General features: G+C 48.4%; 1 protein-coding gene across 3 annotated transcripts in view; it reads left to right on the top strand.

The window, feature by feature from the left end:
* GABBR2 (gamma-aminobutyric acid type B receptor subunit 2) overlaps nt 1-25194 on the top strand; it is a 330747-nt gene that overhangs the window by 108402 nt on the left and 197151 nt on the right. The window lies entirely within an intron of this gene.

The following is a 25194-nucleotide window of genomic DNA, read 5'->3' as shown; positions in this document are numbered from 1 at the left end:
GGTGGCATCCCACATAGAGGAACTAGAAGGACATACAACTAGGATATACAACTACGTACTGGGGCTTCGGGGAGAAAAAAAAAAAGGAAGACTGGCAACAGATGTTAGCTCAGGGCCAATCTTCCTCACCAAAAAAAAAAAAAAGAAAGAAAGAATTTCATGAGTGGGGTGGGCTTAGGAAAAAAATACTCTTAGGCTAGCAACAGTGAAAAGAAGGTGGAGCAGTATGCCTGTCATCACTCCCATATTGCATGAGGTATGCTGTTATTAAGTGAATCACATTTTGTGGAAATGGTTTATTCTATATCCCAGTCTTCCCTGCTAGACCATAAGCTTCTCGGGGGCAGGGGCCCCCATTTTCTTCGTCTCCTAGCTCCCAATGCCTAGTGCAGGGCCTGGTGCACAGTAGGTCCTCACTCAGTGCTGCACTGAACTAGGCCCAGGGACACACTGGGGGCCGAAACCCTCCCCGGCAGAGTTTCTCACGGCATGTGTGGGCTTGCCCACGGGGAGGCTGAGGACTGGGGAGAAAATGCACATCCTCAGCTTCCGCCTCAACAGAATCCCTCTGCGTTGTTGACAGGCTCCCAGGTGATTCTCGTGCACAGTCCACTGCTGCCCTGGGCATCTGCCCCCAGACACTGGGCCAGGTCAGGGGCTCCGGCCGTGCACGGATGGGGGCGCTGAGCGGCTGGGAACCAGACGGTGCCCCGGAGTTTGGGGAGCTCTGGGCACCTGGGAGGCGGAATTGCAGGATCAGCCCAGGAGGGCAGACTTCTCCCAGCCTGTGGAGCCAGGCAAGGGTGACGTGGGAACAAAGATCTGGATGCTGATGGGGGGAGCCCTGGATCTGGATTTCTGCCTCCCCTACTCTCAGGGAACACTGCCCCGTTCGTCAGGGGCCAGCCTGGGGACCTCCCAACCCCGCCCACCTCCGGGAGGCTGCGCTTGCTCGCAGAGATGGCGAGGGCTGGACGAGCTGGTCTGCCCTTGCTCAAGGGACTTGATGAGCCTCTTAACTTATTCAAAGCTGGGCTGGGAAACAGAGTTTTGCAAATGGGAAAATGCATGTAATTTGTATAATTGAAAAGGAGCTCTGCCTGTCCTTTGGGGGACAATGCTGGCTGGACAGAAATGGCCTGGAATGTGTAATCAGTTGTTTCTGGTTCCTGGTGCTACAAAAATAGGGATTCAAGAGACAAAGGGGTAAAAATTCACCCTGGTGCTGAAATCAGTTGAATTTAACTTTTGCCGTTTGCCGGGCCTCTTGATTCATGGTTGCTGCGACGAGGCTAATATTGTTTAAGCCGTGATGTGAGTCACTTAGCCGCGGAGGTCAGCTCCTCCAGGTAGATGCGAAGAGCTTCATAGAGTCCAGGCTGCGACCTGCAGGCTTTGTCCCTGTCCTGTTTGGTCAGACCCCACCCAGGGTGGGGGCTCAGATCGGGGCCTCACACAGGGAGGGACCACCAGGGCATAGCCTGGGAGGCATCTGGGAAGGGCCGGCGTCTGGCCGTTGGAGGTGAGCATGTTTGGGCTGGAGAACATGCAGGGCGCTGGGGCCGAGGGAGGAGTCTTGGCCTCGGGAGCGGCGTGGCCCTTTGAGAGATTTTGCTGGTTCTCTGTGAGGGAGGCAGGAGACACGGGAGCAATGGCTGCAGTTCAAGGGGAGCAGGGCTCTGACCCCTGCAAGCAAGCCCCTGCCATGGGAGGCCTCCAGCGTGGAGCGGGCTGCCTGGCTGTGAAGTGCTGAGTCCCCTGTTGCCCGAGCTTCCCCGAACCATCCAGTCTCCTCCAGTCCTGCCATTGGGCAGATTTAATACACAGAGTAGCCACAGACCAGGTTGCTGGCTCTCAGACTGTATCGTAAGAGTCACTCAAGGGGGCTGGGGATGTGCTCATGTTAATGCGAATTCCTGGGCTCCACTAAGAGCGGGTCTGCGTTGAGGGGTTCATCAGACCCCTCAAGGACAGCTCACCCCACTCCTCACCCCGTACTGTTTCGGCAGCCGCAGCTCAGGGGCCTTTGGTGTCGTTGGTTCCAGGTGCTCTCGAAGGCCCGTTCGTCTCCCGGGCGGCGGGGCTCTAAGGAGTGCTCCTGGTCCGCAGAGCTCCATGGTTCCTGTTGGAAGGAGGACATGGAGGAGAGAGGAGGGGAGGCTGGGGGCACCATCCCAGTGGCGCCAGGATGAAGCCCACAGAGCATCGTGTGGTGGAGAGTGCTCCCCCACCTTCCCTTCCTCCGCCCACCTCCTGTGCCTTCCTGCCGCCAGCCTCACATGGGCTGTTCCCTCTGCCCGCAGTCTCTCCACCTGGCAGGGCTGTGCTCATCCTTTCCCATGCAGTTTGACTGCCCCTTCCTCGGTGCACCTCCTTACCCGCATGCCCCTCCACGGCCTTTGCTGCCCTGTGCCTGGAGCTACGAGATCAGGGCCTGGTCTCATTCACCCTGCACCCGGGCCTGGCGCAGGCCTGGCTCAGATGCTGAGCGGTACCCGGCGAGTGTGTGCAGACAGAGCACTGGCTGCCTGCCTTCTGGACCTCAGGCTCTTCCCTAATGATGAGGGCAGATCATCAGAGCCTGCCAGACCCAGAGGGACCCAAGGACCCTCCAACTGCAGCCCCTAACATGTTTCCTTTGAAATATTTTCCAGACTCCCTCAGAACCCCATGCTCAGAGATCTGCAGGTGGCTTGCTTCTGACCCTACTTGCATTTGTTTGAGCAGTTCTGCAGACCTCACCCCAGCCTAGTCTGTCCTTCTGAACCTGTGGGGCCTGGGAAAAAGCAGGAGGATTTGCAACTGGGTGGGGAAGATGGGGGCAGGGTAGCTTGAACCAGAGTGGGAGGCAGAGCCCAGGGAAGGGACAAGAGATGCAGCGAGAAGGGGATTGGCATCCTCAGAGCCCAGAGCAAAACTCCTTCCTTCTCGGGAGTGAGATGAGAGCTGCTTCAGCTCGCAGACGGAAATAGTCTGGCTGATGAAAATAAAGTCAGGTTCCTGAAGGGATAAAGGGCTGCTTGCAGGAAAACGCAAACAGCGTCTCGTCAGGAGCCTATCCCGCAGAGCCTGTCCTTTAAAAGGCAGGCGGCAGGTTATTAAATTGTGGAGGCCTTTCTCCTGGCCCAGCCCGGGCCCCCTCGGCCGCCCACCTGCCCCCGGCCTGCCTTGGCGCTCCCTCGCCACCTTCCCGGGCAGGAGTATTTCAGTTTGTGTGGTGGGGCGTCTCCTTGGAGAAGCCCGTGCGAGGGGGTGGGGGTGAGGGGGCCACGCAGACGGGAGAATGTTGGCAACTCCATCCCGGCACATTTAGGACTTGATTTCTGAAAAATCTAAATCTTGCTTGGTTTTGACATTTAGAAAACTAAATCAGTGAAAACCCCCAAATCAGGCCCTTGGCTATTTACTGAATTCCAGCATGGCTCTCAGCTGCCGGTCGATGCCATTTGCTTCACAGGAACAGAAATTTTGTCATCTGATTCGATTTTCTCAAGCGATTATCTTATTAAAGCTGTGGGAAGCCTGAGAAATCAAAAGATCATTTCTTCCTTAGCTGTGGGTTGTGGATTTAGAGGTGGATTCATAGAAAGGCAGAGTTGGCGGGATCTTAGCAATCAGTGGGTCCAGCCTCCCCATTACACAGACTGGGAAACAAAGGCCCAAAGGGTAGGACCTTGCCCAAGTTCTCACAGTACAGCAAAGCGGGGTCCCGTGCCTCACTCTCCGGGGCTTTGAATGTATACCACGGTCTTATCTGATCCCTCCCGGCCTCACTTTTCTCTTTTGAGAAATGGGAATAGCAAACCAGCCTTACATGTCTTGTGCATTGTGAGAATCCATGAAGGCGTCTCCTTTTTTTAAGTGAAAGGACTTTTATAGACTGTGAAACAGTAGCTGCTGTGACAATGGCAAGGGCTCCTCCGCAAGCAGCAGACCTCTGATTACAGCTCTCAGAGTTTAAAAATCACCTGTTTTGCATCGGCAGCAACTGTTGTTTGCTCCGCCACTGCTGACCCTGAAATGAAGGTGACAGGGGTGGGACGGGGCTTCCTCAGCAAGACACTCAAAGCACAGACAACATCCGCTTCCCCGACCCTGTGAGTTAGAATCCCCCACGCCAGAATTCACCTGCAGCCAGCACGTGGTGGCCACGCCCTTGCGGTGGGGCGGGTGGTGGGGACCATGCACTCGATGGAGAACCATTTAGGAGCCGCCTGTGATTAGGCACAGCTGGAACCTTCACTGCTGCTGCTAGTGTGGCTGCTCTCTAAGAAAGAGACTGGAGGCCAGTAATTCAGGGCGGGTTGGAGACATTTCTTGGCGCTGGTCTCCAGAGGGGCCATTTAGCACATTAATAATCTATGAGATGCTTCCACCTTCTGGATTCATAAACAAAAGGCAGGGGAAGGAGAAGAGGAAGGGATATTAAGGACATGCACTATGGCCAAGCAGAGGGGGCGGAGAGACCCCAAGGGCCAAAGACTATGAATGGGCCTTCCTGGTCCTGTCATTGGATGCCTGGTGCGGTGGGGCCCGGAGAGCAGGCAGCATGTCATGCAGGACATGAGGGAAGGTTGGTAGCTATTCGTTTGGATACAAATGGGCAGAAGGAAGTGCGAGCCCTCAGAGGGGATCCGGGCAGGACCCACTGATCTTCTGTGGGGAAAGGGAGGTGTTCCTTTCTCGTTCATCCATTCATTCATTGGCTCATGCTCATGTTTATTTATCCATTCCCTCACTTAGCAAGTACAGTGCCTGCTGTATGCTCTCCCAGACCGCTGCCCAAGGCTGCCACCCCAGGACGGTGGTCACAGCAGAGAGGCGCTTTGGTGTAGTCGCCAGAAGCTCCGGGCAATTGTTCCTCCTCTGTGTCTCCCTGACAGAATCGGCTTGGGCGCATGGCCACCTCCTGCAGCCTCCCTGAACCCATCTGCGCTGGGGGCTCACTAAATCGGCCCTTCTCCTGGGCCCAGAGAGCGTCAGATGGGGCAGGGAAGCTGGGCGGTTGGAGCACTCTGCAGACCGTACCCCCTAGAGAGGAAGGTTAACATTACCGTTACTGGTGCTTTTGCCATCTGAGATGCCGGCCAGGCCCTGGGCAGGGGACTCCTTGAAGATTTATGTCTCCATTAGTCTCCAAACTCGAAATTGTGTGGATGAAATGAACCATCACAGAGCACAAAGGTGGTTCAGAACAGTGAAATGAACACAGAGCCTGCGGAGAGGCAGAAGCAGCCCGAGGCAGCTATAAGAGGCGCACACGCGCCTTGCTGGCTGAGCTCTCACCCCAGCGGAGGCGAAGGAGGGCGCGATGCTGTCGAGAGCATGGCGGGTCCCCATCCCTTCCTGCCGAGGACCCAGCCCGCATCTTTCCTGTCCATCTGGTGGAAGATTCAATTCTAGGTTCTGACCCCCATTTTTAATTCAAGACCGTGGTATCTAAAGTAATATCAGTTCCCAGCGTGTAACTCCCTTGGCCTCATTGTCTGCGCATCTTTCACCACCAGCCCCCTCAACCTCTTTCTGGAAATACGTGGAGGGTAAATAATTCATTCTAAACAAATAAGCCACTCGCTACTTACGGTAGAGCTGATGCTGCAGTAAGCATCCGACCGCAGGTTGCGTGGAATGGAGTCTGGAAAGAAGTGGAGAGGGAGTTGGAAAAGTAACTCCCTGCAGGAGGGCACGTGCGAAATGGGTACAGTGCCGACTCATAGGGTTATTGTGAGGGTAGAAATGATAAATGCGGAGCAGGAAACGTGGACGGGAGAGTCTCGGGCAAACGGGGACGACTTGGTCGGCCTGACCAGGCCCTGCCCTACTTGTAGGCGCCTGGGCTCTGAGCGCTCTCTGAATGCTCCAGGTGATTCTGATGCACAGCGCTGGGCCAGAGTCCCTGCCTCAGAGAGGAGCCGCCCTCCGTGGAGGCTGGGCGGCTCGTGGTGGGGATGCTGGGGAGGATGCAGGCACCATATGGGGGTGCTGGACGAGGCAGTGCTTCCCAGATGCGTCTGATGGCAGGACTCGTCGCGTGGCCCAGGTGAGGGCGGGCACCGGTTGCTAGGGAACAGACAGGTTCCGGCCCGCTGACCAGCGTCTCCAGGGAAGAGGCCAGGAAGCTGATTTTCAACAAGTGCCTTGGAGGGTTCTTAGCATCAGGGAAATCTCAAGCTGTGTGGCCCATGGACCAGCAGCAGCAGCTGGAGCCTGTTAGAAATGCAGACTCCCAGGTCCCACCCCAGACTTACTGACTCTGAGTCTGCGTTTTAACATGGTCCTCGGTGAGTCTTGCTCATCTCGGGTGCCTCTCACCCAGCATTGCCTGGGCCTCTGAAGGGAGGCCAGGTGTGTCAGATGAGAGGGAGGGTTTGGAGGGTTCAGACTCGGGAGGGGGCTTGAGGGAAATACCTCCTGACTCAGCCCCGGGGTCTGCATTTGGAATGTCTGTGTGAACGTGCAGGTGCTGACCGTGTTCGCCACCTCTGGACATCCCTGCGGACAGCTCCGTGGGCCACAAGGACTCTTGTCAAACTGTGTCGTGGATTGCTCAAGCCTTGGTCGGACACACTGACCTGAGAGTCTCTCAGCTGGCAAGATCCTGACCCCTTAGTGGCCAGGAGTGCACAGAGGGGACCTGTGGCCCTAAATAAGGAGCAAAGGGAAGGGCACAGCATGAGGCGACCGGGCTTCCCCTCCTGGCCCTGCCATCCTCCAGCCTGGAGGCCTTACACAGACCTCTTCCCCTCGTTGGAGCCTGAGCATCCTCAGCTGTAACTGCTCCGCTTTCCTCCCGGGACTGTGGTGACGCCGCATGAGGCAGGGCCCTGGCTGCTTGGTGGCTGCTGGGCAGGTGCTCTGGGGCAAAAGCACAGGGTTTGTCACACATGGCACTGACTGCCCTGTGTTCATCCATTTCGTTCAGGTGCCCATGTGTGCAGATGTGGAAATGGAGGCGCAGGGGGCTAATGTGCTTGGTTGACTTGGAATACTGGTGATGCTGGGTGCGTTTCTTGGGCTTGGGGTCACATGGGCTGGGATTTACATCCAGGTTTGCGTTGCCTCTTGTTAGCTGGCGACCTCGGCAGATTCCTCAGCCTCTCCCAGTCCCAGCTGCTCATCTGTGACGTGGCGGTGGTATCGCCCTGACCCTGGGCTGGCTGTGAGACCTGAGATGATGCCTGCAGAGTTCTCTGTGCCAGGCTTTGCACCCCTTCTCCCCCCGGGGGCTCCCAGGCGGTCTCCTAGTCTACCTCCCAGCTAGAGGTGGGGCCCTGGGATCTGGGGTCAGCTCCCTGGGACTAACTGTGTGGCCTCTGTGCATCCCTTGCCCTCTCTGGGCCTCCTATTATAAAAGGAGAAGGTTGGGCCAGCTGACAGGTCAGATAACCTTGATAATGTCATGTCGTTATTCCCTGTATTTCCTCTGGCTCAAAGCCTTCAGCACCTGCCTTAAACCTGCTGTCTTCCCTCCTGGGCCCTGCAAATGATTCCCTCCCCTAGGGCGTCATGGATCGGGGCCTGGTCCCCTTCACTTTTCCTAGCTACTTACCACTTACACACGCAGTCTCCACCAGAGCTCTCCGGGTGAAGACCCCTCCACTCAACAGGTGAAGGACGTGACCCCAGAGGGGTCAAGGTTGTAAGGTCACACTGCAAGTAGTGGCAGAGCTATGGTGCCAGTATTTCTGTGAGGTGCCCGTCTAGTCTGTTTCCCCCGGGCTGAGGACTCAAGCCCGCTCTCCCATGCTGTTCCCACTGCTACATGCCCTCTCTGGTCCCCCGCGTCACCTGGCTGGGTCCTCTGTGTTTTCTGATGTTTAGTTCAAGCGTTCCCTCCTCCTCCCTATCTTCCCCAGCCTGTTCCCCGCTGGAGGAGGTGCCCACCCCCTTCCTTGGTATTTTCTTCGCTCCTTTTCTTTTTGCCCTCTCTTCAATATGTTGCACTTCTCTGGTGAGGATTCAGTGTTACTCAGCCCCCTGTGGACTCCTCCAGGGCTGTCCTGTCTGGTCTGAGCCTTGGCTGGACCCCAAGGGCCTCACACAGGACCTGGCACTGAGTAGGTGCTCACAAATCGTGAACAGACAGATCTGGATGGCACATCTGTTACAAAATCAACTACTGGCTTCCGCTTCTCCGGTCTTTGCCGTGGGCCACGCAGGGTTGTAAGCACTGTGCATAAATTAGCTCACTTACTCCACACTCCAGCCCTGTTAACTGGGTGCTGTTATTCTCCTCATTTCCCAGATGAGGAAACTGAGGCACAGAGAGGTTGAGTGTCTTGCCAAGGGATTGTCAGGACTAGGTGGCTCCAGAGTCCGTGCTGGCAAGTGCTTGGGGTCCTGCCTCTCACACGATCTCCTTTAATCCTTGGGGCACTACTGTGGGAAGAGCGGAGCCGGCCTCATCCCGGTTGGCCTGTTTCCAGAATGAGGCGAATAAGATGCAAGGTGAGCAGAGACTGCCCTGCTTCCTGCCAGGGGCAGACCTCAGGGTGTAGGCTGGGGTCTCCGGGGCCCTGGATGCCCTTCCATGTCTCTGGGGCCCCTCCCCCACTCTCCTTGGCAGGAGCTGACCGCCCAGTCTGGCCTGAGCCTCTCGTGGCAGGCCCATATTCTCCCTGTGAATCATTCATGACCCGAACACACGCAAGGCACACACTCACGCACACACACCACCTTTAAACTTATCACTCATCCAGTAACTTGTTATGTATAAAAAATAAATGATTCCTTTGAACTCAGAAAATAGATGGACTGGTTTTTGGTGAAAATCAATAACTATGCTAAGTATTTCAAACATCTAGTACTTAGAGTTCTACTCTGGTGGTTTTATAATGAATGGGTTGGATTTTTTTAATAGAGCATAGCCTACGTCAGTTTTGAATTATACAGAAGGCTTTTGCCTTGAATCTGTTTACAAAGAAGATTAAATAATTTATTATTTCCATGATGCAGAGATTGAGTCTTATGAAGTGGGAAGCGCTCAACTTGAGAAAAACAATCCTAGATTAGATGACGATTTAGACATTGTGCCCAAATGCCAATATAAGTAGAGTTTTCTCCAAGTTCCCACACAAGCCGTTAGAGAGCACTGTCCTGGTTACTGCTGAGAGGGCGTGTGGCCTTGGGTGTAGCAGGGAATGGCTCCCTTCTCGTGCTGAATGTCTTCAGACTCCACGCCCATTGCTGGAGGAACGGTGTGCAGACCCTCAGCCCAGCAGAGCAGCTCTGGCCCAACCCAGCGCTTCACACTAGCAAGAAGGGATCTTGACTCAGTTCTCAGTTTCAACACCCATTCTCTGGGAAGCCTTTCCAGCCAGGCCTCTGCGTCGGAGAGACACATCCATAGCACTCGCCTCTCCCTGCCCTGCAGCCTCAGTGCAGGTTCGAGTCCCCGCTCAGAGTCGAGCCTGCCCGATAGTCATCAGCTCCCTCGTAGGGCTGGGACCGCGTCTCCTGTTGGCAGGTGGAGGCCTAGAACCCAGCGGATGTCCTGGAATCTGGGAGGACCTCCCGCGATCTCTGTTTGTGTTTTGTTTTGGGGTTCTTTCTCTCTCAACCTCTCCCTTTTATGCAAGTAGCATTATGAATTCATGGATCTTTAAAAATGCATTAGATGGACCATTTTCCAATCAGTTGCAGACATTATTTTTTAATGCAATGTTTTTGCTGCTCTGTTGATGTTTCTATACCTTTCCTCCAAATTTTCTTCCAATTTCTAATTTTCAGAAGTTTCAAATCTGCAAAAAATAGTTAAAAGAAAGCACAATGACCATCACATACCCTTTACCTCAATTTGCTGGTGGTTTACGTTTTGCCCTCTTTGTTTTCCCCTCCGTCTCTCCCCACTGCCCTCCACCTCGCACACTCATTTTTCGTTGAAGCTCTTGACAATGGTTTGCAGACCTAATGACACTTCACCCCTAAAAATATCGTCATGAATCTCCTAGAACAATTATATCCTTTTACATCACCGTAATGTAGTTATCACACCTAAAAAATTAACAGTAATACAATAATATTACCTCATATACGGTCCATATTCAAATTTCCCCCATTGTCTAAAAAAATGTCCTTATTGCCATTTGTTTGGGGTGTGGGGGAGGGGATCAAAGATCCAGTCTGGCAGCAATGGATGTGTTGTCATGTGCTTAGTCTCCTTTAATCTAGAACATTCCTCCTACTTTTTGGGGTTTTTTTTTTTTTGGTTTTCAAGACATGGACCGTTTTTAAAAGCCCAAGCCAGTTGTTCTATAAAATGTCCCATAAATCCCCACTCTGGAGGTGTTTGACTGTTTCTTCACAACTAGGCGCAGGTCAAACGGCTTTGGCAAGAGCGCTGCTTTTTTACTGTGTTCTTCCCAGTGCTGGAGTCGGGAGCCCACGGTGGCACTAGTCTTGATGATGCTAAATCTGATCTCTTGGTTAAGGTGGTGTGTGCTAGATTTATTGTAAAGATATCTTTTCCCCTCAGCAATTATTAAGTAATCTGTGGGGTGAGACTTTGGGACCCTGTCAATATCCTGCTCCCCCGCAGTCTTTTACCCACTGGTTTCAGCATCGATTGACGGCCCTTGCCTGAGTCGCTGAGGGTTGCAAAATCATCATTTTCTAATTCTAGTTTTCCTTCTACACTTAAGCTGGCATCCTTGTCTACAAGAGAGCATGCCCTTTTTTGACTCTTTCTTTCCCTCCTCCTGCCCTCTCCTGGCCTGAGCTAGAAAATGTAATTTTTAAACAAAAATGTTTAAGCTTTAATCTGACCATGAGGAAATAATCAGACAAAGATAGAACATTCTACATGTCACCTGGCCTGGATTCTTCAAAAAAGTTAATATTGTGGAAAACAATAAAAACAACAACAGAAAGTCAGGAGACTGTTCTAGGTGGAAAGAGACTAGAAAAATATGACAACTAAATACAAGGTATGAATGTTGATTGGATTCTGAATTTTAAAAATTTAAAGGGATGGAAACAACCCGAGTGCCCATCATCCGATGATTGGATAAAGAAGATGTGGTATATATACAATGGAATACTACTCAGCCATAAAAAAGACAAAATCGTCCCATTTGCAACAACATGGATGGACCTGGAGGGAATTATGCTAAGTGAAATAAGCCAGACTGAGAAAGACAGACACCAGATGATTTCACTCATATGGAGAATATGAACAAACACATGGACAAAGAGAACAGTTCAGTGGTTACCAGGGGAAGGGGGTAGGGGGGCGGGGACAGGGGGTGAAGGGAGCACTTATCTGGTCACGATCAAGAAATAATGGACAAGTGAAATCTCACATTGATGTAAACTATTATGAACTCAATTAAAAAAAAGAAAAACAGCATGGAGTTTGCTCAAAAGATTAAAAATAAAACTATTACATGATCTGGCAAGTCTAAAAAAAACTGTAAAGAGAATTTCTGGGAGATTGAAGAAGACTGAAGGTGGCCTATCATGTGGATGATACTAAATTACTGCTCATGCTTGGAAGTGTGATAACGACACTGTAATGAGAGAGGGGAATATCGTTCTTAAGAGATGCAGCCGGCACTGCTCAGGGGCAAAATGTCAAAATGTCTATAAGATAATTTCAAATACATTAAAAATAAAGTTGTGTGTATGTGTGTGCATGTGTGTGTGTGTGTGTGTGTACATATATATATATATATATATATGTATACAGTCATGGGCCACATAACGACATTTTGGTCAACAATGGACCACATGTACGACGGTGGTCCCGTAAGATTAGCACCATTCAACCTGGGTACGTAGTAGGCCATACCATGGAGGTGTGTGTAAGTCCGCTCTATCACCTTCACACACAGCAAGATTGCCTGATGACACATTTCTCAGAACGCATCCCTGTCATTAAGCGATGCGTGGCTGTGTGTGTATTTATAGAGAGAGGAGAGCGGTGGAAAATGGAAAAGGGTGAAAGGTATATGGTGTTCATTGTACTGTTCTTTCAACTTTTTTGTCGGTTTGAATATTCTCACAGTAAAAAGCTATGAATGTGCGTGTCTGGCGGGGACTACACGCCCGTTAGTTGGACAGCAAAGATGTGTCCAGAAGTCCCTTTGCAGATTGTTCTCCGTTAGCAACTTGATATACTCTTAAGTGCCTTTGTTTTCAGTTTTTAGGGATCGATTTTTTTCATTTTGTTGATAATTTTATTTTTAAAATATATACAACTTTTATATGATACTACAGTCAAAACTGGACAACAAATAGAGAATTCTTGGATACGATCCAGCTTCCCTCTGTCCGTCTCATGCCACCCCTATAGATAACCATTTGTATTCGTTTGTTATCTCCCAGTGTTTCAGAGTGCAAATATGCATAAATGTCTGTGTGTGTGTTTATTCCTCTTCTTTTCTCTTCTGCAAAAGGGTGCATACCATAGATGCTATTCTGAACCGTGCTTTTTTCACTTGATTTTCCCGGAGCTCCCTGTTTTATCACGGCATAAAAACATTTCTTATTCTTTTTACAGCTGCACTTTATGGCACTTCTTTGTGAGGATGCAGTCAGTCCCCTATGGATGGACACTTGGGTTGTTTCCAATCCTGTCGGAACAACCTTGATCACGTGTCATATTTGTGCCAGCGACAACTGGAGACGAATTCCTAGAAGTGGGATTTCTAGGTCAAGGGGAAAATGCATCTGTAATTTTTCTAGAAAATAAATCTTTATTGATGAATGAGAACGCTAATGAATGAACTTGACTAGGAAGAGTGTGAAAGGCTGATATCCGAATGGAGACATAAAACGATTAGACTACATCATTCTCTTTGTGAGAGAGGCTGGCTTAAACCCTGCTGGCGATGTTGTCTCTAGTCCAGCATTTTTCATTTTCTCACCTAAAGAAAGAAGAATTTCTCCTTGGTTTGTAAATTGAACATAGAATTCTCAATCGTGAAATTTTAGAGCTGAAACAAAAAGCCACCTAGTGCGGTCTCTTTATTTTAACCTCCAGAAGGTGGAGGGGGCCAACAGAAAGATGAAAAAGAAAACCCAAATTCAGTTCAATTCCATTTGATTCAATAAACAGTAAGTGAAATATCTGCTTTGGAATAAAGCAGACTTGTTTTTAGTTTCTACCAAGAGTCAAATGTACGGTTGTACCAGCGAGAGCCCCGGAGACGCCCCACCACGAGCACGGTGGTTCAGACCCCTGAGTGCCCTCTGCCACAATGACGTCTCCTTCGACAGAGCTCTCAGTGCACATGGATTTTGTTTCACGTCTTTGGTGTTTTTCGAGGGCGTTCAGATGTGGTCCTGATGATAAACTGACCAGGTGCAGTGTTTGGCTGGGCGCATGCTGGCAGCAGATGTGGGTGGCCGTGCTGGCTGAGAGTGGTCTCTAATTACGTCATCGTGGCCTTGGTAACATTCGGCTCTGATTCCCAGCAGGCAGCATAGAGCAGCAACGAGTTTAGCCCAGCCCAGCTGTGCACTTGGGCTGTGAGCCTGGGCAAGTCCCTTGTCTTCCCTGATCCTCCGTGTCTAAAATGAGGAGTTGGACAAGCCCAGGATGGCAGATAAATGAATAACATTGGCGCCATTCTTCCGTCTCCTGTGCTCGTTGCAGACATAACTAATTGATCACCACACGCTCTTCACTGATTTAAACCCAACTCTCTCCACAGCCACTGTCAGCCCATTAATGATGTCACTTGGCTCAAGCTTATTTACCATCTAGGCTTGGATAGTTACTTAGGGTCACCAGATACAGGACGCCTAGTTAAATCTGAATTTCAGATAGATAAAGAATAATTTTTTGGTACAAGTATGTCCCAAATATTGCTAAGTAGGGCAACCCTCTTACTTAGACCATTTCTACTTCTACTGTTATTTCTCTTTTTTCTATGTAATTAATTTCTTTGATTTGAGAGATTCAGCCTCTCTTTCGTACTTCTGAGAGTGCCCATTCTCCAGTGCCCAGATAAGAGTCTAGCTCATTCTATGTTGTTTAAATTAAAGTTATGACTTAATTTAATGGAAAGTGATGGAGATTTGAGTCGGTTTATTTCTGAGGCCCTATCTTCTCATAAGGCTCCTGAATGAACCTGCAGTCCTGGGTTTGCCAGACTTCAGCATCTGCATATCACTTTCTTGATTTTGCCAAATCTGAATACCACCTGTATTAACTTATTTAGTAGTTTCCTTTAAATTGACTCATCCTTTTATTTAAATACCATGAATGGAAAATCATTGCTATTTACTAAGAAGATAGTGTAAAAGTAAATAAAGACAAAACATACCTATTAAGAAATAAAACATGAATCTGGGGCTCGCCTAAAAGCATGGAGCATGCCACCAGGCGTGTATATAAGACACACACTGACTAATGCAAACTCCTTGTCAGTTTGGGAATCCCCTCCATGACCCTGTTAGATGATCCTTAAGCATCTCCTTGAATACCTCCCGTGATGTGGAACTCAGTACTTTGCAAGGTTTTCGCTCATTCTCGAATACCTTATTATTGAATATTTCTTCTTCACATTGATCCACATTGGCCTCCCTGGAACCGTCATCCATTGATCCCAGCTGTCCCTCTGGGGCCCACAGTCAGTCTGCTCCCTTTGCATCCAGTCATGCATTCATTTATTCAGCAAATGTGTGAGTGCTTCTTATATGACAGCTTGAGAGCTTATTATCTCACATTCCTACTCGGGAAGGAAGGATGCAATTACCACCCAGTGTGATGAGGTCTGATGGGGTGGGCGGGGCAGGTGCCCTGGGCCTCGGCTGGAGTGGGGGAGCTGTTCAGGAAAGCACCTCTGCAGGGGAATGAGAGCGAGCCTGGCATGCTCCGGAAGGCAGGAGGCTGGAGCAGTAGGAAAGGTGAGGGGCGAGCAGGCCAGGGGGTGCTGTACCCCTCGTCTCCCATTAGCGCAAGGACTGACTTCCTGTAAAACACTGGCATCCAAGTTCTCGGCTTTTTTTAAGAGCCTTGGAGAGTTAGGACAGGACTTACTCGTGCCATTTGCCAGGTGAGGAAACACGGCTAATGGATTGCTGGAGGACGTGCAGCTGATCCGCGGAGGAGCGGGGTCTCTGTGTTCCATACCACATATCCGTGCTCATTTCCTTGTGCCCCCAGCCCCAGCCCTACTGGTCCAGGAGGACCTCCTCTGCCTATTGAAGGAAACTTCACATTCTTGGAAAGCACCTTGAATCTTTTATTTTGATTCAACTTCCTTAATTTTCCCAGGACTGACTGTGAAGCAAATCTCGGAGATCTGGCACCCAGCGCCTGCTGTTCCCTTCTTTGGTTATGGGAGGTGTGGTTCACAGGGGTGAACTGAACCTAAGGCAACCCCTTCCTTTGGAGCCCTGATGTCCCTGAGATCCAGCCTGCCCACAGCAAGGGGAAGAAACAGTACTCAGAGAACTGAGGGACAGCAGGGAGGGCTCCCTGGAGGAGGGGGCTATGAGCAGGCCTGGACGGATGAGTAGGAGCTGGCCCTGAAGTGATGGGAGGATCCAGAGACAGAAGTGCTGAGTCCTCTTCCACTGCAAGCGTCAAGCTGGCCCCGACACACCTTTCCCCCAACGATGTGATTTCAACCTATCGACTAATTAGAGGTGCTAAATTGACATGAGGAGACACGATTTTTGCAGGGTGGTAATTAAAAGGCGGTTGGCTTCACAGCTGTGATCACACGAGAGCACTTCTTACCCCTAAAGATGTCAGCTGAAAGCAAAGTGCAAGGAGCCGAGGACACCAGAGCTTTTGGGTGTAATTTGTTAATTTCCTGCGTTTGTCACCTGCACGGCTGCGAGGGAAAATGGAACATTGTACCAGAAGTTTAAGAGATAATTGAAGACGTACAGTCTAATTGTACACAATTAGAAAGCAATATAACCATTGTTATTTTTTTAAATTAACAAGCCTTTCTAAAATCGCGAGATTAGCATTTACAAGGCCTGGTTAGAACGATGTGTCTGCCTGGTGGTGGCCACGGCACAGGGAGCAAACCCCTCACTCGCTGAGGCTTCTCATCTGTGAAATGGGTGCACTCTTCACCGCTCTGCCATCCTCGGGGTCGAGGCGTCACTGGGGGAAGGGCTTTGTAAGCCAGGAGGCCTTGTGTCGAGGTAAGACATACCATCCAGTTCTCGCGCTTCTGAGTCTGGAGTTGTGATTGAACGTTAGCACGCGGTGAGTGGGCGCCCTGCTGTTCCCGTCCTCGCAGTAGCCCCGAGCCGGGGTGCGTCCCTCCCCCCGCACAGCGAGCATGGGCTGGCACTCGGACCCAGGCGTCCAGGCTGAAACCCCGAATTCTCACCTTCTGGGCCACACCGCTTTCCCAGCGCTGGCTTGGTTTTACTGTTTCTCTATTTGACTCCCATTTTTTACTTAAAAAAAGAAAAAAGGTTTTGAGGAAGTAATAGTCGTTTTCCAATCTTCTTTCCATAAAATAATGATAGAAATGCTGAAGAGGGAGTGAAGGAAATAAAAATCACAGAATGCCACATAGCAAAAAGCTGTATCTTAAAGAGTAAAAAATTAAATTACTTTAGTTTCATATCTGCAAATAAATGAAAACTATTTCTTAAACCAGGTGATAGGCAGTTGGATATTGATTTTGTTATTACTCCTAAGCTGAACATATATATTTCATACACTTATATATGTAGTTTATATTTCATATAAAAGTTTAAAAAGAGATGTGAAGAATTTTCTCTTAAATAAAAAATCAAATCTACCCCTGCGTTTTGTTTCCTATAATTGAATTGGACCATCTTAGGGAATCAGAAGCACGATAAGCCACTGAGTCAGCGTTATTGTTTTTCCTTTTAAGTGAGTCTTATTTGTTCTTCTCCCTTCTTCGAACTTGCCCCAGCTCCTTTCCCGTCTTGTGCCCGCTGCCTCCCTAAGCAGCAGCCTTGGGTCCTGGAGCGAGAACTGCTCAAGTCCCACACTCAAGCCCTAGCCTGGCTGCTTGCTAACGTGACTTTGAGTGAGTCCCTTAACCCCTCTGAATCTCAGTTTCCTTGTCTATAAAGTGAGAGTGATAAAGTCTACTCGACCTATATCACGTTTGTGAAGATCAAAGTTACACTGAAGCTGTGAATGTGTTCCGGAAATGAGTTACAGCAAAGCAGCACAGCACTCTGTGGAATGAGCAAAGGCTTGGGAAGTTCCTCTCCCTGCTCTTCCTGTTGCTTGCTGTGTGACCAAGTGTCAGTGACGTAACCTCTCTGAGCGTCAGTCTCCTCATCTGAAAAAGGCAGATCACAAGTGTCTGCGTCCCATGGTGGTTTTGCACTAGACGGAAAGGGGATGCTGGGCTCTTTGTGCAATGCTTGCCCCACGGTAGGCGCTCGTTATGCAGCAACTTTGAGGAGTCAGAGCATCAAATCCCCTGACCGGCGGCAGGGCCTCAGGCCTGTCACTGTACCTCCCTGAGCCTCAGTTTCTCCCTGAAGAACAAAGACAGTAATGCCTCCTTTTCCTCCCTCACAAATTGTTTTGAGTTCTCATCAGAATGTGCCGCAGCAGAGCTGCTGTGCGCCTCTGCGTGGTGACAACTAAACCCATCAAAAGGAAGGAGAAGCTGTGGCTCCCTGGGTGCTTCCAGCTGGGCTCTCTCTGACTAAAGAGGTGGCAAACCTCAGAGCGAGTCTCTGCCCGCTGCCCAGCAGGCCTTGGTGGGAACGGGGTTTCCAGGACGCCCCCGAGCGCCAGCATTCATTTTCCCTCGTTGAGTAGAGCAGTGCTTTGCAGCTGCCCCCCCATCACACTAAGCTCACGGGCGTCTCTGTTGGGGTGCTTTGTGTCAGTTTCTCTCTGGGCTTGGGCGCAGCGGTGACCTGGCACAGACCTGCCGCGGACCCGAGTTCCCAACGCACACAGCCCCGCGCCTTTGTACACGTCCTGGCACTGGCCACAAACAGGGTTTTGTCAGCAGTTTCCTGAGAAAGTTGTGTTCCATTCATCTCGGCTGAAAGGAACCCTCGATGACAAATGCCTCCCTCATTTAATTACAGAAACAGTCGGCAAACCCGTGGAAAAAGATTAAACTGAGCAGAGAAAAGAGCAAGCCTCGATCGTTTTCTCCCCCCATTGCATCTGGCCCGAGTTTCTCACCTAGGATTTAGCAACTAGGGCCGCTCTTGGTTGTACTTTCCATCTGAAAAATGGTTTATTTCTGCAGAAAAGTTAAACTCAGGGGCCCCAAACCAGGTAAAGAATGAATTGCATTTCGGCAAGAATTCATCAGTGGCTTGGAATTTAATAAAGATCCTCCAGTTGGGAGGTGTATTTACATTTCTCATCTAGGCTTATAGTATCTGCAGAGAGAACTGAGACACAGCGGCAATTATCTGAATAAATCAGATCAAATGAAACACACCCACACAAAACTAACAAACTCCTTAATCATTTTCCTTGATGGTTAGAGAGGGAAGCATAGAATTGCACAGTTACAAGGAACCTTTGGAATCTGTGGTCCAATCCGTCATTTTCAGAGATGAGAAAAGCAGACGCCCTGAAGAACTGATTTTCCCTTGTTCTCGCAGTCACAGAGCCAGGGTTAAGCCTGGTTCCCCAGGTCCCCAGGGTGGCCTTGTGGTGGCCTCAGCTCTCCACTTCTCTCGGCATGTGGGCGCTTAATGTTACAGCTAGTCGCGGTTCAGAATGCAGACCCTGAACTCACAAAGGACTCCATGGCAGGCTGGAGCTTCCACAGAGCGGTGCTGATGGCTCTCTTCCCAACCCACTCTGCCGGTTAAGGGTGTGGCCCCCAGAATCTCCCAGGACCGGCCAGGCCCGCCATGGGAACTTGCTGTTCGAGAGACTCTGGGAGCCTTCGAATAAGCTGTCTTCTCCTGTGCTGCTGGGTCTCGGAGGAAGGAACCCGCCCTGGACCATTGGCCCGTCTCACCCGGGACGGACAACTCAGAGCTGGCTGAAGAGCTGCACACGAGGTGGACGGCCAGCTCTGTGTTTCCATGCCGACCTTGCACAGCTGCGCCACCTTTCTGGGCCATGGTTGCTTCGGCTGTAAAACGGACGCTAATTCTTACTTCAGAGAGCCACTGAGCTTCAGGGGCTCTGAGACTCACTGACCTTCTAGATGTTTGGAAGCGTCATTGATTATAAAGGATATGGAACTGGATTGATAAAATCCTACTAAATTTTGCCTCCTGGCGCTTCAAACCTTGCCTCATAAAATAACAATCGTCCTGAAAAACAATGGGTGGGCTTTCCCTCTCTCCCCATAGACTGAGTTAGAGACCCAGGGCCTTACCAATCAGAAAACTGGACAGCTACACCTCTATTCACAGGTGCTGATCTTTGAAGCAACCAAGACGCTTTTTTCTCTTCATTCTTGTCTATATTTCTAAATTCAGAGCTACAAATTCCTAAAAAGAGCTGGATAGGAAGAGGACAGGAGGACACTAGGAGTGCACTGCATTCTGGGAAGCAGAAACCTTGCAAGTAAAGTTCAATGAGCAAGAAAGACAATCCTTGGCAGCAGTGCATGATGGGAATTTAATGTACTGTGTTGCTCTGGAGTATCAGGCTCTAAGGGTAAAGATGTCACCTCGTTAATGTAGAACAGCATAAGGTGAGAGTCTAGTGGACACCAAAAACTGCACTCAAATACTGTTTTCTAGTTTTCTGAGAAAAATGTTCAATTATAATGTACATAGACAGGAAACAGGGCCAAGGGCAATCCACATATTGTGTCTTTTGATAAACCATGTCTGAAAAGACCTGCCTTGCTTTTGAGGATGAATACATTGAAAACACCTAATACTGAGCCTTTGAAAAGTACTGCAAATATAATCAAAGTGCACACCACCCAGAAGAAGCAGAGGAAGAGACCACCTCTGAAAATGATCTACTGTGGAGTAAAGAAGAAAATTTTGGAAGGACGTTGGCCGTTCTCAATCATATGCAGAAAAAACATGGTCTCTATGAAATAGCCTGAGATAAGAGGATGGGACGAAAAGAGATGTGATCATAAGAAATTCCTAGGAAACTAAAAATGCCAATAACATAATAAAAACATGTTAGGGACAATAAAGCTTCAAATCGAGGCTGCTGAAAAGCCAATCAGCAAACTCACAGAACAAAGAACATGAATGACTAACTTGTTAATGTGCAGCTACTCAACCTCATTGCAGTCAAGGGCTGCCACCTCATCCCTGAAAGATTAGCAAAAAGTAGAAAGTCAGGTAATACCAAATACTGGCCAGGGTGTGCAGAAATGAGAAGCCTTGTGCCCTGCTGCTGGGACTATGGGTGATCCCGCCACCTTACCAGACATTAGTGAAACTGGATATGCACATGCCCTATAATAAAAGAGATGGAATAGATTGAGATGCTCTTGTGGAATGCAGAGGAGAAGGACCAAGAGATGAAAGCATGGAAGAAAATATGACAGATATGGAATTGGAGAATGAAAAGACAACACACAGAAAATCAAGCATTCGGGAGGGGAGACAAGAATATATATGAATAAAATAAATATAATATTATATATAATACTATATAAATATATAGTGGGAGTGGGTGCCACACCCAGATCTATCTTGGCAAGTTTTTCGAATTCTAAGAATAATGAAAAAAATTCTTCAGGCATCCAGGCAGAGACAACCAGACACCTAAAAATGAACAACAATTAAATTAGCCCCAGATTTCTCCTCTGCATCACTTTGTAGTTTCAAAGGGGAAAAGTGTTAGCCCAAGAATTTTATACCCAGCTAAATTCTACCATGTGTCAAGGCAACAGAGGGTCATCCTCAGCAAGTTTTTGGCCACTTGCCCTTCAGAATCTAAAGCTACTCCAGCATGTTGAGACAAGAAGCAAAATTGATATATCCAGAACGGAGAAGAGTAGATAATTAGTCTGAGTACCAAAGGCAAGAGAAAGGAAGCATTAAAAAAAGAGTAAGACTGCCAACAAGATGAGAAATGGAAAACCAAGTATTTATTACAGCAACGAGCACGTACATTTTAAAATCCATTCATGTGCTCTTTTCAAGAAATGTACTTAAAGACAATCTTCATAGAAGACAAATAAAAGGAAGATCAGAGCTGTGGCGGGCAATTTCAAGCAAAAATAAAGTACAGGTTTCAATATTAATATCGAGCAAGAAATTAATTCAATATTGCTATCAAGCAAGATATAAAATGAACAGAAATAAAATGACAAAGGGGTTTATTTTACCTTGATAAATGTTTTAATCCTCAATTCACTCAATGATTATCTGTTAAGTGCCCGCTATTTGCACTGGGCAAGGAATACATTACTGAAATTATATACGCTAGGTATACATTGCTGAAAAAGAAAGATATAATTCTAATGAACATTTATGCTCAAAATAACATAAAACCAAAGCATATAAAGCAAAAACTCTTGAAATACATGGAGAAATTGTCAGAGAGGATAGAGAAAAATTTAACCCCTCAAGCTTTGATAGATCGAGTAAACAGAAATACAAAGCACATGATTATAATGTAATTAGTTTGATTATATCTCTTAGGCATAAGAAGTCTGATAAAGAATTTTCTAGCTTACAACTTGAGACTGCATCTTCTTTTCCAGCCACCATGGGACTTTTTACAAAAATTTATTGTATGATAGGCCACAAGGAAAATCTCAATAAATTCCAAAAGCAGGCACTGTACATGCCAAATTCTCAAACAATGCAATAAAACTGGAAATGATAGCAAAACCATAAAATAAATTTAAACATATTCTTTGAAATAAATTCTTGGTTAGGGATTAAGTTGGAGCCTCAAACACAGTCTGTTTAGAAATGAACTTGGTTGTGCGAAATAAGGCAGGAGAGCCCAGATGGGTTGGGTCTTCCACTTAGGGTACTAATGCTACAGGCCTGGTGTCCCCAGATGCTGAGTGCTGGTGCTGGGGAGCAAGGCCTGGCACGCACGTAGGAGGCAGGTGGGCAGTGGTCAAGGGGAGAAAGAGCAGTGGTGTTAGAGCCCTCTGGACCTGATTCGAGGCCTGCCTCTACCTCCCGTTGGCTATGGCGGCTATCTCGATACCTCCCCATTTCTGGGCCTCAGTCTGCTTATTCAGAACTAGGGGTGTTGAACTGTGTTAGTGGTTCTGAACCTCACTGGGCATTATAATCACCTGGAAAGTTTTTAAATAATACTGATGCCTGGGCTCGATGCCCAGAGATCCTGATTCCGTTGGTTTGGAGTGGGTCCAAGTCAACAATATTTTTCAAAATCTCCCCAAGTGACTCTAGTGTGCAGCCGGGGTGGAGAAGCCCAGAGCGAGATGCTTTCTCAGGTTCCTCCAGTTCAGCAGTGCCACGAGGCCCCTGCGGTCCTTGCCCAGGAAAGAAAGTTTTAGGAGGCTAAAGCCAGAGGAACAGCCAGGCAACGCAATCTAATCAAAGCGTGCATGACCTCAAATGATGCTGAAAATGCCACTGCCAGTTAATATTTTGTACCCAAGATGATTTAGCCCCAAGGCATATATTGTACTCCAAGCCCGTTGTAAACACAATGGGCCATTTATTCACTGAACAGTGACCACCGTAATTACCTACAGGGCAAACATATGAGGTTGTTCGGGCAGCAGTTAATTGTAGACCTGGGACTAATGGGGCAATAACGGAAAGTATGAACCAGAGTGTGACTCAGAAACCACATCAGAAGACTAATATTTTCCAAATTGTAGTAGATAAGCATTTGGGGGGGTGCGATGGCACATGTGCATCCCGGGCCCTGAAATAGTTGCTCCCGACATGTCTAACAGCTCCTTCGTGCACTGGGGACTGGAGGAGGCTTGAAGTGTTGCTTTCATCCTGCAAGAAGGATCACGGACACTAGGTGGAGGGGGCTGTAGGGAGCGTCTATTTCTTGCGCTCGCTGTGGGGCCTGAATCTCACCTGCAGGCAGGCGTGCCGACCTCGTGTGGCCTGATGGATCTGAGGAAGCCATGGATCCTTTTTTGGAAAAATGTACGTCTGTATGCACAGAGACGCCCACACAAGCGTCTTCGTACAGTTTTCGGGGAGTTCACAGTCACCTTGGAGCCACTCTGTGTTCTTGTTAGGTCACGGTCCAGCCTCCATTTGCACACCTCCAGACACAGGGATCTCACTACTTATGATGCAGGCCTTCCACGGGTGGACAACTCTGAATGTGAGGGTTCCTCACTGTGTCCAGCTGAGATTTTGCTCTCTGTAGGTTCTTCCCTTTGGTCCTTATTCTACCCAGAATTTTGTTTAACAGCCATTCTACCCGTGACCTTTACCAGTCTTGGGATGACGTCCCTGTCTCTGTGGGGATCTTAGAAATTGGATCCTATAGGTGCTTTCTAGCTTCAGGTGACAGCTGACGGGCTACTGTGTGTTCAACTATTACAGATGGGACCTGCTGAGGCTGCTGATGGACGCAGGCTGTCTCCCTTATGAGCCAGACCAGGAAAAGGGACAAGACTGCCACTGCCCCGCTCTCCCAAAGTCTTGGGGGGAAAGAAGGAGTGTTTTCTCAGGTGACAGGAGAGGCAGCAGAGCCTCCTTAGCAGGGGCCTGCGGGTACCAGGATGGTACTTCCCTGGATGCTGAAACTGGACTCTGGGATGTGTTAGATCTTTAGTTGCTACAGGGACAGCAAGGGTTTGGGGAAAAAGCTGGTGGCAGCAAAGAGTGAGCTTCCTTCAGCCATGCGCTCTCTGCATCAAAGATTTAAATGAAACAAAAGAAGGAAGGAAAGAAAGAATGAAGGGAGGGAGGGAGAGAGGAACGGGGGTGGGGGGGGCAGGAATGACAGACAGATGAGAAGAAACCACAGAGGGATCCTTTTATAACCTCAGAGTGGGAAAGGCCTTTCTAAATATGACACAAAACCTTGAAGACATAAGAGAAAAAAATTGATAAATTCAACCACATTAAAAAAAAATCTTCTCTATGGCAAAATACACTATAAGAAACATCAAAAGAAAAAGTACAAACTAGGGGAAAAATTAGCAACTTATATTACAAAGGGCTAATTTCCTTAATATCAAGACCACTTCTACCAAGTGATAAAAAAGGCTACGAGTCAAATTGGCAAACAGGCAAAGCATGTGAACAGTTTCCAGAGAGAAACTGCAGATGGCTCTTAAACCTAGGAAGAGGTGCTCAAACTCGCTCAGAATAAGGTAAATGTAAATTAGAACTACAGGCTACTGTTTTCCCACCATCACACTGCAAAGATCAAAAAGTGTGCTAACCTCTTTCTGGGGACAAGGCTGAGGGGAAGGGAAAGCAGAGATCAGAGGAAATGTCATGGAAGAGGTGACATTTAAGCTGGGCCTTGTAGGGCAGATAATTAGAATTCAATTTAACAACTCACTGGCACTTAAAAGAAAAAGAGGAAATGATGAAGGGAAAGATGGACAGATTTGACTACTGAGTGTAAATTAAAATACACACACACAAAATATAAGAGCAAACCATCTGGGGTGTTGGCGGCAGCGGTGATGGCCTGCGTTTGAACGCCATCCATGTAGACGTCTTCATTAAACTCAGCAAGAGAAGCGTCAGAATCCCACTCAAAAATCAACAAAAGGCATGAGAAAGCAATTTCTAAAACAGGACGGACTGCTGGTTAACAACCGCGTGGAAAGGGTTCCACATCAAACATAACCAATGCAATATGACTCAGGTTTTCAGTGATAAATCATTATGAAATTAGATAGGAAAATGTTTTATTTCCCTCTGTTGACAAAAATGTGGTGAACTTGGCCCTCTAATTATACCTGGCTAGTGGGTGTATAAATTGATACAATCCTTTTTGGAAATAATTCTCAAGTTTTTAAAAGCTCACATCCTTTATCTGGGAAATTTTCTATCACAGACTATCCTACAGAAATAGCCTGAAACAGAGAGAAAAAAAATGCTGTGCACAAGGATGCTTGTGGACGAATATGACAATAATGACAAATTAGAAACAGTCTAAATGCCCCCAAATTAAAGATGATTCAGTAAATTATGATATGTTCATATTCTGGAATATTATGCAGCTATTAAAATGCTTACAAGGAGTTTTTAACAGGATGGTTGAACGCTTGTGGGGGGGGGGGGGCGGAACAGTTCAATTGTGTATGTAGAATGATCTCAAGAACCTTTTTTAAAAAAATTGCTGTGCACAAAGAACCAGAAATAGAATACAACATTAATAGTGGTTCTTTGGGGAGGGGTACA

The sequence above is a fragment of the Equus caballus genome, chromosome 25 (genome assembly GCF_041296265.1).
Source record: "Equus caballus isolate H_3958 breed thoroughbred chromosome 25, TB-T2T, whole genome shotgun sequence".
Lineage (NCBI taxonomy): Eukaryota > Metazoa > Chordata > Mammalia > Perissodactyla > Equidae > Equus > Equus caballus.
The sequence above is the reverse complement of the archived record's forward strand: the minus strand, read 5'-3'. Positions and strand labels throughout refer to the sequence as shown.